Source organism: Henckelia pumila, chromosome 3, assembly GCF_033568475.1.
Source record: "Henckelia pumila isolate YLH828 chromosome 3, ASM3356847v2, whole genome shotgun sequence".
Classification (NCBI taxonomy): domain Eukaryota; kingdom Viridiplantae; phylum Streptophyta; class Magnoliopsida; order Lamiales; family Gesneriaceae; genus Henckelia; species Henckelia pumila.
The window spans coordinates 109,514,900-109,530,980 of record NC_133122.1 but is presented as its reverse complement, the minus strand read 5'-3'; positions in this window follow the sequence as shown (position 1 = coordinate 109,530,980).

Below are 16,081 nucleotides of genomic sequence, written 5' to 3'. Positions count from 1 at the left end.
GAAGATCTCAAATTTCTCGCCATACAGATAATGACGTTAGATCTTCAAAGCGAACACAATGGCTGCCAATTCCAAATCATGGACTGGGTAGTTGTCCTCGTGAAGCTTCAGCTGTCTAGAAGCGTATGCGATCACATGCCCATTCTGAGTCAGGACACAACCTAACCCCTGAAGAGAAGCATCCGTGTAAACTACATACCCTCCAGATCCTGACGGTAATGCCAACACCGGCGCAGAAGTCAACCGCCGTCGAAGCTCACGGAAATTCTCCTCACACTCGGAGGACCACTCAAAATCCACACCCTTGCGGGTAAGCTGCGTCAACGGTCGAGCTAACTGAGAGAAGTTCAGAATGAAGCGACGATAATACCCAGCTAGACCCAGAAAACTACGGATCTCAGCAACTGTCATCGAACGCGACCAATTAAGTACCGCTTCAATCTTGCTTGGATCAACAGAAATCCCCTCCCTGGATATGATATGGCCAAGAAAGACCACTCTATCCATCCAGAACTCACACTTGCTCAGCTTGGCGTACAACTGCTTATCTCGAAGAGTCTGTAGTACCAACCGCAAGTGAGAAACATGCTCTTCCGTTTTACGTGAATACACCAAGATGTCATCAATGAAAACCACGACAAACTTGTCAAAATACTCCCTGAAGACACGGTTCATCAGATCCATGAATGTAGCCGGCGCATTAGTCAAACCAAATGGCATCACTAGGAACTCGTAATGCCCATAGCGAGTATGGAATGCAGTCTTGGCTACGTCCTGATCACGGACTCTCAACTGATGATACCCAGATCTCAAGTCAATCTTGGAGTAAACTGACGTGCCCTGCAGCTGATCAAACAAGTCATCAATACGAGGCAACGAATACTTGTTCTTCACAGTGACTCGGTTCAGCTGCCGATAGTCAATGCACAGCCGCATCGACCCATCCTTCTTCTTCACGAAGAGAACAGGAGCTCCCCAAGGAGACACACTAGGACGAATGTACCCCTTGTCCAAAAGATCCTGTAGCTGATTCTTCAACTCACGTATCTCTGACGGAGCCAGACGATACGGTGCTCTAGAAATAGGCGAAGTACCCGGCATCAACTCTATGCCAAACTCGACTTCCCTAGCAGGAGGAAAACCCGGAATCTCATCAGGAAATACATCTGGAAATTCATCCACAACAGGAATGCTCTCTATCCCAATACTCTCAGCGGACAAATCAACTGCATAGATAAGGTAGCCTTCCCCGCCAGACTCCAGAGCTCGACAGGCTCTCAAAGCTGATACCAAAGGCATCGGGGGTCGCGCTCCCTCACCATAGAAAAACTAGCTCTCGCTCCCCTCGGGATGAAAGCGTACTAATCTCTTATAGCATTCCACTGAAGCTCGATAGGTAGTCAACATATCTATTCCCAGAATGCAATCAAAGTCGTGTTGGAGAACGCGGCGATCAGATCAATCAGGATTGATACCCGGTGCAGCGGAAGTTTAAAATTTTTATATCGAACGATTCCATAATGGGTATCAACCTTACGATTAAATTGTGTGTGTGTGTAAAAATTAAATAACGATTATAAATTTTTACCTTCAATCTCGAAGCGAGATTATGGACACCAACAGATTGCTCTGCTCTTGTTGTATATCCCTGGAACTGATGGACGAACTGTTCTTCAATCAGGTCCACGAACGGATATTTAATCCCTCTGATAGATTGCACTAGAAATTCTATCAGAAGTTTCTACGAAGAGATTAACGAATTTGATCCGTTAAACCAGACTGTAATTCAAAATTCACAGACTGGACTTTCCGAGCAGAGGGGAGAAGGGGGGCGGCCACTACTGAGAGAAAAATAGGGTTTTTTTCAAAAATTGTGACCTGTTGTGTGTAATTTCTGTACTGCAATAACTTATTTATAATGTAGGCCACTAACAGCTTAGGGCCCATTAGTCATAAGTTCAAGCCCGACAAGCAAAGCCCGCATGTTCAGAAATTAATATAAAATTCATCGTGACTCCGATTGATAAACCGATTTCACCAATGTGCACAGAAACCATTTCTGCACCTTTTAAAGTCAAGATAAATTTTTCTGAATCCGAATTCAGTGATTTCCAAAAATGCCCATCCCTATGTCATTTTAGGAAATCTTACTCCTCTACTCATAATTAAGAAGTCCAACTTCTTTGTTCATTAAATTTAATTCTTTAAATTTAACTATCTCAACGGGGATTAAAAATCCATTACTCTATGTGACCCTTAATGGTTCAGGGATACAGGTAGCCGTGGGCTCACAACTCCTTGTGACTCGGAACAACAATTTCCGACTTGCCCATCGAATCATGGTATGAGAGCCTAGCAACATCGCCCCATGATTCCCTAGGTATCACTGATAGTGCCTGCAAGAACCAATAGATTTTGGTTAGCGTACAGTACGGTCCCTTCATCCATATATCCCGATCGAATCAACAACCATTGGTATATCGAGAGTCGTTCGAGATTCGATAACTATGCAATACATCTTGAAGATCAAATAGTGACATCGCATGTGTTACTAAGAAACCATTTCTTAAAACACATCATGTACTCTGGCCAGAGATTCGTCACACTAATATCTCCTCAGATCGCATAGGATATCCACACTCGCAAGTATGTGGTGAATCCTTGACAACAAAGCATCGACTCCTATATGTGTTGTAACTGTAACCAATCCCGACACCTGATGACCCCAATAGAGTCGGTAAACGAGTCAAAGCACAGTACTAGCATATAGAGTCTCAATGATGTTTCAAGTAGTAAGGACTAATGGTGTACAACCAAAACCGCGGACTTTATCCACTCGATAAGTGATAACCACTTGGAAAGTACGGATAGGGTAGTTCGATCATTCATCATATGAATATCCATTTGCATGCTTCGAACATCTCTATGTTCCTTACCAATGAAACGTGGTACTCTGCATCGCAAATGCTAGTCTCAAACTCGAGCGATCCTTATCCTTATTGTCGGACGGCTCAATCGACTAGAAACAGTTTAGAATATACAGTGACTATAAGATGTGTTTCATGATAGACATCTCCATGTTCTACCACATCTTACATACACTATAGTATATTCAAGGTCTTTATCAAAACAACAATAGTATATCACAATATAACAATATGAAGAAAGATAAAGTCATTGCCATTAATAAAAGTGTAAATTATATTAAACAAAAGATTGTTTATACAAAGAGTCATCAAAGCCCTTAGCCACAAGTTGGCTCACCGGGCACCCACTCTTTCAATCTCCCGCTTGCCCTATAGCCAACTAGTCATACTACGTAGACCCATTTCTTCGCGATGTTTGTCAAATAATGGTCTTGGCAAGGGCTTAGTAAGTGGATCAGCGATATTGTCTGCAGGCGTGATGTCTCCTCTTTCCACAATCTCCCGGATGATGTGGTATTTTCTCAGTACGTGTTTGGATCTTTGATGAGACCTTGGTTCCTTTGCCTGAGCAACGGCACCCGTGTTGTCACAGTACATCGGGACTGGACCATCAACTTCAGGAATGACGCCCAACTCTTGGACGAAATTCCTCATCCAAACGGCCTCTTTAGCAGCAGCTGATGCTGCAATGTATTCTGCTTCAGTGGTGGAATCCGCTGTGGTGTCCTGCTTGGAACTCTTTCAAGAGACAGCACCGCCATTGAGCATGAACACAAATCCAGAGGTTGACTTCGAGTCATCCACGTCACTTTGGAAGCTAGAGTCGGTATAGCCTTCCAATTTTAGTTCTCTTCCTCCATATACCATGAACATATTCTTAGTCCTTCGTAAGTACTTAAGAATGTCCTTCACGGCTTTCCAATGCATTTGATCGGGATTAGCTTGATATCTGCTCGTGACATTCAGAGCAAATGCTACATCCGGTCTGGTAGATATCATCCCATACATGATACTACCTATGGCTGACGCATATGGTACATGTGTCATTTTCTCTATCTCTTCATCTATCTTGGGACACATAGACTTGGATAGAGAAACTCCATGACACATGGGTAGATGTCCTCTCTTGGACCCATCCATTGAAAACCGTTTCAATATGGTGTCGATGTAGGTTGATTGAGTGAGTCCTATCATTCTCTTAGATCTATCTCTATAGATCTGTATCCCTAGAATATAGGATGCCTCACCCAAATCCTTCATCGAGAATCTACCTGATAACCATATCTTTGTTGACTGCAACATCCCTACATCATTCCCAATGAGTAGGATGTCATCAACATAAAGTACTAAGAATGTCACAGCATCCTTAACTACTTTCTTGTACACGCATGGTTCCTCCGGGTTCTTGATGAAACCAAAATCCTTTATTGTTTCATCAAATTTCTGGTTCCAACTTCTTGATGCTTGTTTTAGACCATAAATTGATCTCTGAAGCTTGCATACCTTATGCTCGCTTCCCATGGATGTGTACCCCTCAGGCTGCTTCATATAGATTTCTTCCTTAATGTCTCCATTAAGAAAAGCAGTCTTCACATCCATTTGCCATATCTCATAGTCATACCAAGCAGCTATGGCAATAAGGATTTTTATGGACTTGAACATTGCAACTGGTGAAAAGGTTTCATTATAGTCAACTCCTTGTCTTTGAGTATAACCTTTCGCCACCAATCGCGCCTTGTAGGTCAATACCTTACCATCAGGCCCAATCTTTCTCTTGTAGATCCATTTACACCCTATTGGAACAATTCCATCGGGAGGATCTACTAAATACCAAACTTGGTTTGTATGCATCGAATCTATTTCCGACTGCATAGCTTCAAGCCATAAATTTGAATCCGCATCAGAAATTGCTTCCTTGAAGTTTCTTGGATCACATCCAACATCGGGTTCATCTTGATCCCCTTCAAGAAGAAGACCATATCGAATAGGAGGTCTAGAAGTCCTCTCGGATCTTCTAGGTACAGGCGTGTCTATTAATGGTTCCTGAGGTGTAGGATCGTTATTTTGTATTTCGGGTTCTTCTCGAATTTCTTCGAGTTCCATCATCTCGCCTTTCTTATTCAATAAGAACTCCTTCTCCAAGAAGGTGGCATTCCTTGAAACAAACACCTTTGTTTCAGCAGGATAATAGAAATAATATCCGATTGAATTCTTCGGATACCCTACAAAATAACATAAGCTGGATCGACTATCCAACTTATCTCCCACTGTCCGCTTCACGTAAGCAGGACATCCCCAAATCCTCAAGTACGAATACTTAGGAGCTTTGCCATTCCATAACTCGTATGGTGTTTTTTCCACTGCTTTAGTGTGGACGTTGTTCAACAACAATACCGCCGTTTCAAGCGCATAGCCCCAAAACGAAGGTGGAAGCTCAGTGAAGCTCATCATAGATCGAACCATGTCCAACAAAGTTCGATTACGATGCTCCGATACACCATTCAGCTGTGGTGTCATAGGAGGAGTCCACTGAGAGAGAATCCCATTCTCTTTTAGATAGTCCAAAAACTCGGTACTTAAGTATTCTCCACCTCGATCCGATCGAAGTGCTTTAATACTTTTACCTAGCTTGTTTTCTACTTCAGCCTTGAATTCTTTGAACTTTTCAAATGCTTCAGACTTATATTTCATTAAATATAAATACCCATACCTAGAATAATCATCAGTAAAGGTAATGAAGTAGGTGTGGCCATATTGAGTACCAACTCTAAATGGACCACAAACATCTGTATGGATCAAATCCAACAGATTTTGACTACGCTCAGGTTTCCCCTTAAAAGGAGATTTAGTCATTTTTCCTTTCAGGCAGGATTCACAAGTAGGTAGAGAGTTAATATCAGACATATCAAATATGCCCTCTCCCACTAGCTTGTTCATCCTCCTTGAGGAAATATGACCTAGCCTAGCATGCCAAAGGTTTGCCGGGTTTTGACTATCGATTTTCCTTTTGTTTGTTGTTGCCGGTTTATCAACATAATTTATTGGAACGTCTTTTAGTTTTAAGTTATATAGATCGTTTTCAAGTTGTCCATGTCCAATCAAACATTCATTCTTGTAAATATTGCAAATCCCATTCACAAAATTGCAAGAATAGCCATCTCTATCAAGTATAGAAACAGAAATAATGTTTTTAATCAAATCCGGAACAAATAAAACATCTCTCAAAAGTAACTTAAAACCGTTCTGCAAAATTAAATAAATATCTCCCACAGCTTTAGCTTCAACTCTGGAACCATTTCCGAGCCTCAGCTGGGTCTCACCCATTCTAAGCTTATTACTTCTTGTCATCATTTGCAACTCATTGCAAATATGAGATCTACATCTGGTATCCAATACCCAAGAAGTAGTATTAAGAAAAACATTTATTTCAATGTAAAACATACCCTTTGCAGTTCGCAACTGCTCGAGGTATTCCTTGCAGTTACGTTTCCAATGACCGGGTTTCTTGCAGTGATGGCAAACTTGTTTAGACTTGTCCAATTTTGCATGTAACATTTGGCCTTGAGATCATGGTCCAACCATTTCTCTAGTTCGGCCAACCTTTCGGCAGTTACATCAGCCGGGGCTGTTTTTCGGAGAAGCCTTTTCTAACACTTAGAAAATCTTTTCCGAACATAGGACAATCTTAACTTATGGAATCATTCTGTATTGTTTGCGCCAATAAGTTTGTTTTGTTGGAGAATAGAAACATGTGGATTACTGAGATGAAACAGACAATTATCGATGATTGTTTAATTAATTTACTAAGACATAAAATAGGCGAAATTTATTTTATGAATCTCACTCCCACTATTTTAACGATTTCACTACCCTCTAGTGAAAACGGGAAACTGTTTTCCTTAGTGAGAACATGGAGTCCAATTGACAAACTATGGTCCCGAATAATATCAGCCAACCATAATTTTCAAAAGGTAGAGCCCAATTGCTTCCAAAGCAACCTCCATGTTTTTACCTCATGTCCAATAAGGGCCCAATAATATGACGCCGTTTATTGTGACATGTCAAGATGACCCATCAATATTAAGTTGTGATGGACGGTCGCCATGTGGATCCCCCAATAATATGAGCCGATCCCATGGGAGTTCCACCCAACTTACAACATGTGTCGATCCAATGTACAGCTTTCCGACGAACGGGCCCCCCCAATAATATGAGCCGGACCGCATCCGCGGGTAGCATCTCATACATTGATCGTTGATGGAAGGTAGGAACATTTAAACAAATTTAAATTTCCTTTATTTATCTTGATATCAATTTTAAATCATATTTAAAATGAGGGATTTTAATTATGAAAATTTGTCTCATCATTTTTAAAATTTTGTATGCTTGCCGGATTCACACAATTTTGTCTAAAACATGCATACAACAATAATATCGCATATTATATAGGATGATCGATTCCATTTCTAATCGACCCGTGGTTGCCAATCACGAGTCTTAGTCCAATCCTAGGTAATATGCAGTATGCAATGCAATCCTATTACATTGAGCTTCCAATTTACATTTCTTCTGTGTTTATTGTCTGCTGGACCCACCTCCATCTTCAAATCTTGATCTCCGACTAAATCTAATGTATTTACAATAAATAACAATGACAAGTAGGGGATACATTTTTAAGGGGTGGGAACAGGCCATAAACCAAGCCCACTTTTATTACATATGACAATTCATATTGGGCCATAAACCAGGCCCATTAATAAACCCAACAACAATAAAAACAAATGTAAATTCCTAACATACACCTACAAAATTGGTCATGGCAATCGATCATCCTTATCCAATAACATTTAATTCAAAATTAATTTATTGGATAACATGCAATGGCAATTTAAATTTAAAAGGATAAAATCATATTTCATATATAAAATCTTATTTTACATACAAAATCATATTTTATCTTTTTATCAAATAAAATCATATTTTATCTATAAAATCCAATTTTATACATAAAATCATATTTTATCAATATTTCCATAAGATCATATCTTATCATCAATTGTACCAAAAATAATTAATTTCAAAATTCAATTTAACGGATAAAATATTTAAATTTTCCAAAAATTCAAATTTATCCAAAAATAAATTTTAAATTTTTTCGGACTCGAACAATTCGATCCGACGCCTCGTGGACCAATCAAAAACAATTTTCGATCGGACCAAAAATAGAATTTTAACATATTAAAATTTAATTTAAAAATTAAAAATTAATTTTTCCCGCGGGCCGCCCGGGACATTCCCGGGCTGCCCGCGCCCTAATGGGGTCGGGCCGGGCAGCCCGGCTGCCCCTAGGGCAGCGACGATCGCTGCCCTGCGCTGCGCAGGGCAGCGCCGTGCGCTGCCCGGGTTTTTGCCCGAAAAAAAATATATATATATATATTTTTATTTTTAAAATTTTTATTTTGTTTCAAAAACCGAGGCTCAAAAATTTTTGTACAATCGATTAATTTAATCGCTTGATCTGAGCAACCTGGCTCTGATACCACTGTTGGAGAACGCGGCGATCAGATCAATCAGGATTGATACCCGGTGCAGCGGAAGTTTAAAATTTTTATATGGAACGATTCCATAATGGGTATCAACCTTACGATTAAATTGTGTGTGTGTGTAAAAATTAAATAACGATTATAAATTTTTACCTCCAATCTCGAAGCGAGATTATGGACACCAACAGATTGCTCTGCTCTTGTTGTATATCCCTGGAACTGATGGAAGAACTGTTCTTCAATCAGGTCCACGAACGGATATTTAATCCCTCTGATAGATTGCACTAGAAAATCTATCAGAAGTTTCTACGAAGAGATTAACGAATTTGATCCGTTAAACCAGACTGTAATTCAAAATTCACAGACTGGATTTTCCGAGCAGAGGGGAGAAGGGGGGCGGCCACTACTGAGAGAAAAATAGGGTTTTTTTCGAAAATTGTGACCTGTTGTGTGTAATTTCTGTACTGCAATAACTTATTTATAATGTAGGCCACTAACAGCTTAGGGCCCATTAGTCATAAGTTCAAGCCCGACAAGCAAAGCCCGCATGTTCAGAAATTAATATAAAATTCATCGTGACTCCGATTGATAAACCGATTTCACCAATGTGCACAGAAACCATTTCTGCACCTTTTAAAGTCAAGATAAATTTTTCTGAATCCGAATTCAGTGATTTCCAAAAATGCCCATCCCTATGTCATTTTAGGAAATCTTACTCCTTTACTCATAATTAAGAAGTCCAACTTCTTTGTTCATTAAATTTAACTCTTTAAATTTAACTATCTCAACGGGGATTAAAAATCCATTACTCTGTGTGACCCTCAATGGTTCAGGGATACAGCTAGCCGTGGGCTCACAACTCCTTGTGACTCGGAACAACAATTTCCGACTTGCCCATCGAATCATGGTATGAGCGCCTAGCAACATCGCCCCATGATTCCCTAGGTATCACTGATAGTGCCTGCAAGAACCAATAGATTTTGGTTAGCGTACAGTACGGTCCCTTTATCCATATATCCCGATCGAATCAACAACCATTGGTATATTGAGAGTCGTTCGAGATTCGATAACTATGCAATACATCTTGAAGATCAAATAGTGACATCGCATGTGTTACTAAGAAACCATTTCTTAAAACACATCATGTACTTTGGCCAGAGATTCGTCACACTAATATCTCCTCAGATCGCATAGGATATCCACACTCGCAAGTATGTGGTGAATCCTTGACAACAAAGCATCGACTCCTATATGTGTTGTAACTGTACCCAATCCCGACACCTGATGACCCCAATAGAGTCGGTAAACGAGTCAAAGCACAGTACTAGCATATAGAGTCTCAATGATGTTTCAAGTAGTAAGGACTAATGGTGTACAACCAAAACCGCGGACTTTATCCACTTGATAAGTGATAACCACTTGGAAAGTCCGGATAGGGTAGTTCGATCATTCATCATATGAATATCCATTTGCATGCTTCGAACATCTCTATGTTCCTTACCAATGAAACGTGGTACTCTGCATCGCAAATGCTAGTCTCAAACTCGAGCGATCCTTATCCTTATTGTCGGACGGCTCAATCGACTAGGAACAGTTTAGAATATACAGTGATTATGAGATGTGTTTCATGATAGACATCTCCATGTTCTACCACATCTTACATACACTATAGTATATTCAAGGTCTTTATCAAAACAACAATAGTATATCACAATATAACAATATGAAGAAAGATAAAGTCATTGCCATTAATAAAAGTGTAAATTATATTAAACAAAAGATTGTTTATACAAAGAGTCATCAAAGCCCTTAGCCACAAGTTGGCTCACCGGGCACCCACTCTTTCAAGTCGTCCATCGCTAACAGAATGTTCTCTTCGAACTCTAAAGGGCAACCCATCACTAGAAGCTTAGCCAAAGCAGATTGGCCCGTCGGAGTAGAAACAGACATCACTACGTCTAGTGCAATGCATGGTAACTTATGCCTCTTAACAAAACGTGCAAAAATGAAGGAATGAGATGCACCAGTGTCAATAAGTACAAGAGCAGGTATACCATAAAGCAGAAATGTACCTGCGATGACTTTCTCATTCTCCTCCACAGCCTGATCATGTCTCAGGGCAAACACCTGGCCAGAAGCTCGTGGCCTCAAATGAGAACTCCCAGCAGACTGTTCCTGTGACCTCTGCTGTACGGTGGCCTGAGAACCCGATCCTGAACCAGATCCAGAACCGCCTCCCCCAGACAGTGGAAAATCCCTCCGGATATGACCAGTCACTCCACAATGGAAACAAGCTCCAGAAGCTCTACGGCACTTGTCGGATGGATGGTTCTTCCCACAGTGATCACACTTGTCCTTCTTATCTTAACGAACAACACCTCCAGAACCAGAGGAAGAAGAAGATCCAGACTTCTTAAAAGTTTGGGCACGGGGACCCAAAGAACTAGCAGGTCTCGACTGAGGGAAAGACCTGTTCCGCCGAATGCTGTCCTCCGCCTGGTGACAACGGCTCACCAAACCCTCGTAGGACATGTCATCGCCAACCGCCACACGGTCATGGATCTCAGGGTTAAGGCCCTGAAGGAACAGATTATACTTCATCTCTGAGCTATTAGCAATCTCGGGGCAATAGGATAGCAGATCAAAGAACCTCTGGTGATACTCATCGATAGACATGGCTCCCTGTCGCAAACTCAGTAGCTCGCCTGCCTTCGACTGACGGAGTGCAGGAGGAAAATACCGCTTTTGGAAAGCTGTGCAAAACTCGGCCCAGGTGGCCACTCCTCTCGCCGCAACAAAAGGTGCAGAAGTAAACCTCCACCACCTGCGCGCACGCCCATCCAGAAGATAGCCAAGGGTCTCCACCTTCTGCTCCTCGGTGCATTGGAAAGTCTGAAAAGTCGTCTCCATGCGATCTAACCAGTTCTCCGCATCCTCCGGAGACTCACCTCCAACTAAGGGCTTAGGACCCATAGCTAAGAATCGACGCAAAGTGAAACGCTCGTCGTCATGATGACGATGACGCCATTCTCGACGAGGCTCCCGGTCAGCATCACCCCAATGCCCACCAACACTGCCATGAGAACTCCGGTCGTCATTATTTGCCATCTACAAAAATACCTCATGATGAGACTTAATCCCAAGAATTCTTTTGCATGCTCTGATACCATAAATGTAGTGACCCTTACCCGGATCACCTTCTAAACAGAACTTATGCATGCAATTAACTTAATTAAACAGATATCAGAATGAAACTGCGGAAACCATAAAATAATATACAATCCCAAGTAAAGGAATCTATAATTTATCCAATAATATATAACCAAATCGAATAGCTGTATAAACCCAAAACAACAGTAATAAAACCTAGACGAAGCTCCAGCTGGCCAACCACTGACTAGCCCCTCCTGGATCCACCCTCCTCGTCCAATCGCAAACCAGCCCCATGGAATAGGGTGTCCAGAAACACGAAGTACGAGACGGGAGAATAAAACGCTCAGTGCGAGAGTATGAGTATACATGCATGCAAAGTGAACTCCCTATAGACTCGAGGTCAAGGATCAGATAACAGAGACAGACCGGGCCCTGGTATGTAGCACGCTGTGCCGTCGCTTCAGGAGGTGGCTCCCATACCGAGATAACCGTGGATACGCCGGACCCAAATCGATGGAAGTCCATCCACTAACAGGATAGGGTACAAACCTACTAACAGACATCTCGAAAGAGATACAGCAAGATGCAAATGAATGCAGCATAATATCATGGCATATAAATCATGCAGTCACATAATACATGCATACTCAGTCAGGATATCTCGAACAGTACTTTCGTACCTCAAAACAGAGCAAGCTCTACAAACTCTAGGTCCACGCCTATAGTCTGCTCTACACTGCCAAATGATACTACTATCATTAAAGCGCTCTAAAAGCCTTAACTAAGCTATTGCATACTCCCAAATATTTATAGGAAGCAAAAGCTATACCTTCGTCCGTCGTTAGCCCTTTGATGTCGATGCCTCCAGAACTTGGGCACAACTCCGCTACGACTACTGAACGTCTCGCCGACCTCAGGACCAAGCCTAAGAAGATAGAACAACTCCAAAAGGACTAGAATTGAAAGGGGAACTCGGAATTGGCAAATGAAAGTGAAGCCTCGGCCTTCTATTTATAGACAACGATCGGAACTTTCGATCCTTGATCGGAACGTCCAAACCTCGATCGGAACATCCGATCCTGCCATCGGAGCTTCCGAAGATCCTGATCTGCCACGTGTCAAAATATCACTTGTTGATTCCGGATAGAGGTGATCGGAGCTTTCGGTCCTGATTGGAGCTTCCGATCTTGCCACACGTCATGCCTAACGTAATATCGATCGGAACTTCCGATCCTGTTCGGAGCTTCCGATCCTGATCGGAGCTTCCGAACTCATGGAGCTTCCGAACTCCACCCAAGTAATTATGATTAATTCCTTAATTACTGATTTTGGTTACGGGCTACTACAACTGAAACTCCAATTGAATCTGCAACGTTCACCTTATTCAACGCGGCCACTTGTGTATTCAGTGAAGATAATTGGGCAGTAATAGATGTTAGAGGATCCACTACATACACTCCAACAGGCTTCTTGACACCTATACGCTCAGATGGCCATTGAAAGCTATCGATCGTCATTTTCTTCAACATATCATAGGCATGTACAAGGTCCTTAGCAAAAATGGTGCCTCCAGCAGCAGATTCCACCGACAATCGAGTAGGCGCGTTTAGCCCATTATAGAACAACTTGATTTGCTCCCAGTCTCAAATTTATGGTTAGGACAATTTCTAAGTAAATCCTTATTCCTTTCCCACTCCTCATATAGCTGTTCTGAATCATGCTGATGAAAAGTGCTGATCTCTATCTTCAGCTGGGTGGACTTGGCAGGTGGAAAATATTTCGCTAAAAATTTAACAGCCATATCATCCCAAGTAGTGATGCTTCGTAGCGGCAACGACTGCAACCAGCTCCGTGCCTGATCCCTGAGAGAAAAAGGAAACAAGCGTAAACGTATAATGTCCTCAGACACACCATTCATATTTACCGTATCTGTTATCTCCATGAAAGTGCGCAGGTGTAAATGAGGATTAATAGTTGCACACCCATTAAACTTATTCTGTTGAACCATGTTGATCAAGGCCGACTTCAATTCAAAATTTTGGCGTTAATGGTCCCTCGAGCAATTCCAGAATAGTGAGCCTGTATTTTCGACCGGAAGTGATCTCTTATTGGCCCTAGGGGATCTTGATTCACATTCTCTTCAGCCATTCTATCAACTTCTTCTCTTCTCTCTCTTCTCAAATCACGTGCAGTTAGCTCGATCTTCGGATCAAAAAGTAGTTAATTTGCACTTTGAGATCTTCTCATAAAATGCAATCAAGAACAGAAAGATATCAATAAGTAACTTAAATTATAGTAAATAAAAACTCTGAATAAAAAATTAGACTAATTTGTAACAAGACTAAACAAAATCAAAAATTACTCCCCGGCAACGGCGCCAAAAACTTGTTGCGATATTTGTTCCCGCAAGAACACAATGTCATGTTTTAATAAAGTGATGAATCAAGTATCGTTTTCACGAGGAGTAAAATGAAAATATTAAGTACTTGTAATTAAAATAGTCCTAATTTTATTTAAAAAATCAAATATATAAAGGTTTGCATAAAATTTAAATAAGCAAAGGATTTTATAGCACGCAAACAAAGTTCATAGATTAATCAATCGGAGGAAAAATGGTCTAGAGGTTTAGATTCACCTGGTTTCATGAAATCCTTTCCATTAATAACCAAGAACACTTAGGTGTATTATTCCCTCTCTCGAGTGCCGAATAAAATATATCAACTACATTTCAATTCCAATATCCCTATTAAGAATGTACTTGCTGTGATCTATGTAAAACAATGTTATTTTCTATGTTCCGTTAAAATTATTCCGAGGCCTCGGTTCTAATCCTCTAATCTTAAGATAATGTAAACCATCATCAACAATAATTCAAAAGTCAAGGCAATACAATTTTTTTTTAAAGGGCTGTGCTCGATCGCATGTACTCGTGCAATCGAGCGCACCATCCATGCCTCAAGTATTGCCAGAGAAATCTCAAGTGTTGCGCTCGATCCTACGAACTCGTGGGATCAAGAGCACCATTTTTGCAAATCTACTGCATCAATAGATTTAAGGGTCGCACTCGATCCTACAAACTCGTGCGATCAAGCGCGCCCTCTGCCCAGAAAACATCAGAAACAGGGCAGGCCTTCTTTAATTGAAACCACCATTCAAATATTCAATCTAAAACATGCATCAACACATCCAACATGCATATTACATTACAATATAGTTCTAAAGTTATACATCCAATCCAAACTAATAGAACATGCTTTCAATCTAAGTTTACAATCCAAAATACAAATCGATTTTGAAAATAAATTCAACTCCTAAACCGATCCTCACTTCTACATCATCTCCCATCTATCAATGAATTCTCTGGCTCGTTCCTGCCCCACCTGTTGCCAAGTACACATACAAACAAAGACAAGAGCCGGATAATCCGGTGAGAATAATATTCCCAATAAAAGAGACAAAACATTAAATCCATGTAATATATCAAATCTTGATGTATATATATAGCAGCAAGACAAATAGTCCATGCAATCTAAATCAATTCCAATACTCAAATCATAACAACATGATTCAAGATGCAATACAATGCAATGCATGTCTTTAAAATCGGGTTCTCAAATCTGATAATTCCAGGAAACGATTCTTTGTTCCGGTTGGGATCCCGAGGACAAAATATCACACAACACACCGACTCTCCCGATCAAGGTGGAAGGTGCATATTTCGATCCTCTAGACTCTGGGGCATTCAATAGAGAGTTGATCGAGAAATGGTAGTAAGTCGCCTACCAATGCCACTCGACTATAATCCCCAGAACGTCTAAATCTCTTGGGCCTCCATGACCTCCAAAACAACAAAATAGGCTCAATATGAATGCAAGTGCAATTGAAACAACAAACAACATAAACTTCAAGTAGCATGCAAGTATGTGATTTTTCCTAGGACACTCGAATCAATCCGGATTTGAGTTAATCTTCCTATTCCATTCCAAAGTCATCTTTTACCTTTATTGATTCGAAGTAGCTTCCAATCTCGATCAAGCTACAATATCGAGAATTCCAAACAAAATCCAATCGAATATCATTCAAACAAAACTATCTTCGAATAAAGAACTATACTATACCGTCTTCAATCCTCCAAAAATCTAAACTCCGAAATCTTCTGTGCTTATCGGTCTTCAATCTATCTGTAAATAAGTAGTCAAAGCACGAGATTAACATACAACTCGATCGAAGACTCGGCTCAAACAATTCAAACTGAATGACAATCCAAAACTCAAACTGGCAGCATAACGGCTGTATTCTGATCAAACCAGAAACACAAACAACAATATATCAAACTAAACAACTCCAAACAACCATAATTCATCAATTTCCATCCAAATCCATCAAATCCCAAAACACCATTTTTGAAATATACTTCCAAATATCATAACAAATTCATACGACGCTCATTTTCAATTT